Genomic DNA, 4,913 nt, shown 5'->3' with positions numbered 1-4,913 from the left:
AATGCAGTTTTATTATTTTGAACATAAAGATTTCTTGTGACCAATAGCCAGTCCTTATTTCTACTGATGTCCATATGCCATACTATTTGTTCTGTTTTTTTCACAAAAAGGGAATCAGGGTGCATATGGACATTTATACCTGTCTTTTTTTTATTTCGTGCCCTGTTTTCAGATTTGGTGTAGTCTTGTGAGCATGATGCCTACTGCCTTCAGCTTCTCAAGGTCCCAGAGGATGTCACATGTGCACACTTGGGGTTCTAGATATCCCTGCTGGCACATGATGGAGGCTCTATGTGACCATTCCCTGTCTTCTTGTGTTACCTAATCTCTGAGAGATAAAGTTCAGTGTAGGTGGCTTTTCTGTAATTGTCTGATAGCATCCTTCAGAAGATGCAGGACAGAAGATGCAGGAACGTGCTGTTACTTAACTTATTCTCTACCAACAGCAGGTTAGTGTCCACAGGATTCTTGGGTCATGGAATCCTGTTTGCCTGTGTGGTTGCTAGGGAATATTTTTAATCAACATGTCCTTAAAGAATAGGTGAGTAACTTTTTTCCTTCCAGTGGCATTAATATTTTTATCACATGAGTCATATGACAATTGTCTAGCATTTCATTTGCATACAAAGACAGTTTACAAAAATCAAAATAACTTCTGTTCATCTCATCATCCCATCTGTATAGCCGCAGACAAGAGGCTATGTTTGAGAATATCTCTCAATATATATTTGTTAAATGAATATTTAATAACTAGCACTCTATGTGTGGTAGAAGTTGTTTTATATCCATTATTTTGATAGTGAAATATCATACCCAGTATGAATTCTCAGTGGGATACTTGATGAACTGGTCAGGATGAGTAGCAGAAGACCTGGGGGGATTAGTGATTTCTGAATGAGGTGGTGAAACAAAAAGAGATACATGACCAAAGTTGAATCAGGAGGATTACATGAAGGCTAATGAAGGAAGCAGTTCAGTTCCTTTTGAACTACCCGTCACTCTTTCATTTATTTATTGTCAAAGTGATGTACAGAGGGTTTACAGTTTCATACATAGCTCAGTGAGTACATTTCTTACCAACCTTGTTACCTCCTTCCTCATTTTTCTCCCACCTTCCTCCCTCTCTAGGCCCTCCCCCCGTTGTACAGTTGGTTTACAGCATATAGTTTTGTAAGTATTTCTGTTGCTGCATTGGTTTGTCTTTTATCCTTTTTCTCTCCATTTTGATGGTCCTCTTCCCTTCCCTACTTCCAATACACATATATACAATACGCAGGGAACCAAAATCTTCTGAAGAAAACAATTTCTAAAACCTACACCTTTTATTTCAAGGAAATAATCAATGAATTTCTTAGTTTAGTCTGCCAATAATAGTAAGAGAACAGCTCCCAAAGAACTTTGTTAAATTTTTTTTTCCAAAAATGTTCTCTACATTGTTTTTCATAAACATGTTTGATCCTAAGCTTTATTTTAGGCCAATTGTCTTTATGTCTAGTAAATGTGAAGCACCTTTTACATATATGTTTGCACTTCAATAGATTTCATTTTCCCCTCAAAGTACTCTGCTGTCTAGATATACTAATAGAAGTGTGGAGTTTTTTCTTCGTAAATTCCTAGTAAATGATTATACAACTTCAACACAAACTGGCCTCTGATTTAATATTTTGATTTGTGGTTTCGAATTTATACTAGATAGATTAATTGCCCAAGAATGGTCACTGGATTATAGGGTAGTATTTGTTTGGTTTCTGAGAATCTCCAAACAGTTTTTCTACACTGATTGGAGTAGTGTACATACCCACTAATAGTCTGTTAGAGTTACTATTCTACTACATTCCCATGGGTACCTACTCCTTTGGTTTGTGTTCTTGATGATGGCCATTCTTACCGAAGTGACATAGACTCTTAATATTGTTTTTCATTTTCCTTATGGTCAGTGATTTTTCAGCATGTTTTTCTTCATGTTTTTACTCACCATTTTTACTAGTTCTTTAGAGAAGTCTCCATTTAGCTGTTCTGCCTATTTACCAGCTCAGGGTTTGATTCATTGACAGTTTATTGTACTCAGGATATTAGACCAGTCCTTCAATGTATATCTAGAAAGAATCTTGTCCCATTCAGTAGGCTGTGATTGTAGTCTATTAACTATGTCCTTTTCTAGGCAGAAAATTTAACCTTGATGTAATCTTATTTGTCAATACTCCCTCTGATTTGCTGAGCCTCTGGACTCTAATCAGGTAGTTCCCGACTATGTCAATAAGTTCTAACTTTTCTTGTACTGTTTCCTGTAGTAATTTTCATGTTTCATGTCTTATATTGAAGTTTTTGAACCATTTTGAATTGATATTCACACAAGGTGACATCTAGGAATCCATTTAAATTTTCTGCACATGAATTTACAGTTATCCACCACCAGTTAGTGAAGAGGCCTTCTTTGTCCAACCTCTATTTTTCACTCCCTTGTCAAGTACTATTTGGATGTAGATATATAAATTTATTTTTCTGCCATTACCAAGCTGTTATTACTATGTTTGATATGTGGAATCTTGGTATTTCCAACACTACATATTTCCCCTTGGAATTCATTTGTAATTTGAGGCATTTTGTGAGTCCGTGTAAATTTTGAATTATTTTCTCTATCTTAGTGAAAAATGACACTGGTATTTTGATGTGTGTTGCAATTAGTTTGTAGATTGTCTTTTGTAGTATTGCTGTTTTTATGATATTAAAATGTTCAATGCCATGATATGAACATGAGTGGTCTTTCTACTTCCTAATCTTCCCTTCAATTTCTTTCTAAAGGTTTTGTAAAAGTTTTGTAGTTCCTTTACTTCCTTTGTTGGGTTGAATTCTAGGTATACTGCTATTTTTTTTAAACTATGACAAACAGGCCTTTTCCTGACTTTATTCTCACTGTTCTGATTATGTCAGCTGCGGGTTTTTCATAAATAGCCTTTTGTATGTTTACCATGTATGTTCTTTTTCTCCTTAAATTCTCTAGATTGTTTATCACAAAAGGATGTTGGACTATCTAAGGCTTTTTTTCTGCACCTGCTGAGATGAGCATGTGACTCTTGTCTTTGGGTGTGTTAATGGTGCTGTATTGCACTCATGACTGACACATGTTGAATCCCCGTGATTAAATGAAGTTGATTGAGATATCATATTTTTTGTTGTTGTTGAATTCAGGTGGCAAGTATTTTAAGGAGTTCTCCATCTATGCTCATGAAAGTAACAATTCTCTAGGTTTTTGTTATCGTGTTTTATTGTGTCTCTGTTATTGGGCTGAATATAATGCCAGTTCAGTAAAATGAATTTTATAGTAATACTTCACTTTTTGTTCCATGGATGACTTTCAGAAGTATTGGTTTTAGTTTTTTTTTAATATACATAATTTTATTACAATTTTTTTTAAAAAAACAAAATTCAACATCCTAAAAAAACCCAAAATTTATCACTCATTCCTATGAAGTTTACTGTGCTACAAGAAATTAAAGAAACCATTAAATATTTAGGAACATTCAACATCAAAAGCTTTAAAATCTAACTGGTATGTAGTAGCCCCTCAAAAAGCTACAATCTGCATAAAAAACTATTTTCTCCAAAGAATCATCAGCTATACAAAAAACTGTACAGTTTTTATACTGAAGCTAATGTTGAGCTGCACTTGAATTCACATTCTTAACAAAACAATTGCCCGAGTGCACACACACGTTCCACACACAGTTGCCATTTATTCTTCATCTTCATCCTCTTCCTCCTTATCTTCATTTTCTTCCTCCTCCTCTTCCTCATCTTCTGGCTCATTCTTCTTCTTTGAGCCAGCTGGCCTATCAGGGCCCTTCTTTCCTGCTTCACTTTTGTCCTTGGCACGATATGCAGCAATATCCTTCTCATATTTCTCCTTCAGCTTAGCTGCGTTCTGCTCATAGGGCTGCTTATCTTCGGCCTACTGTTCAGACCACATCTCACCCAATTCCTTTGCAGTATCCCCAATGAAGAGGCCCGGGTGCTCACTCTTGATCTTTGGGCGATGTTTAGAGCAAAACAGGAAGAAGGCAGATGGTGGACTTTTCAGAGCATTGGGATCTTTTTTCTTGCCCTTCTTATCACCTTTGGGAGGAACATAATTTTTCATCTCCTGGTCGTAGCGAGCTTTATCACTTTTTGCCATGTCTTCAAACTTGGATTTTTCCTTGGCAGACATGGTCTTCCATCTCTCCGAACACTTCTTAGAGAACTCGGCGAAGTTCACCGAAGAGTCTGGGTGCTTCTTCTTGTGCTCTTCCCGGCAGGTCTGCACGAAGAAGGCATATGAGGACATCTTGCCCCGCGGCTTGCTCGGGTCGCCTTTACCCATGGCGGCAGAGCAGCGTCTACCCGTGGAGGACAAAGGGGGTCGGCTGGGCCCAGCTTCTCCTCAGACTCCTGGTTTTAGTTTTTATAGAATTTATTTGCTTTAATTCTTTATATCCACTTACTTGACTCAGTTTTGTTTCATTAATATTACATAGGAATGATTCCATTTCTACCAGATTTTTGAGTTTGTTAGTGTAATGACTTTCAAAGTTTTTTCTTATAATTCAGAATTATCCCTATATTATCACTGATTTTATTCATTTGAATCATTTCTTTTCTCTTTTTTGTTTGATTTCCTAAGGACTCATCTTTTTTCATTTCAAAGAAAACTTTTTTGGTTGTTTCTTTGAATAGTTCTTTTAGTCTCTAATTCATTTACTTCTCACTTAATCTTTAATATTATTCCATCTACATATTTCCCAAAATATTTTTGTCATATTTAAGAAGTTGCACGAAGATTGCCATTCAACAAAGCAGTTTATAAATACAATGCAGCTTGATCAATGTCACCCTTTTCATCATTAAGTCCTATAGCAAAAAAAAAAAAAAATCCC

General features: G+C 35.9%; 1 pseudogene; it reads right to left on the bottom strand.

The window, feature by feature from the left end:
* Nucleotides 1-3,646: 3,646 nt before the first annotated feature.
* LOC125345574 lies at nt 3,647-4,392 on the bottom strand (annotated as a pseudogene).
* Nucleotides 4,393-4,913: the final 521 nt, after the last annotated feature.

This window comes from Perognathus longimembris, unplaced genomic scaffold (assembly GCF_023159225.1).
Source record: "Perognathus longimembris pacificus isolate PPM17 unplaced genomic scaffold, ASM2315922v1 HiC_scaffold_5930, whole genome shotgun sequence".
In the NCBI taxonomy this organism is placed as follows: domain Eukaryota; kingdom Metazoa; phylum Chordata; class Mammalia; order Rodentia; family Heteromyidae; genus Perognathus; species Perognathus longimembris.
The sequence above is the reverse complement of the archived record's forward strand: the minus strand, read 5'-3'. Positions and strand labels throughout refer to the sequence as shown.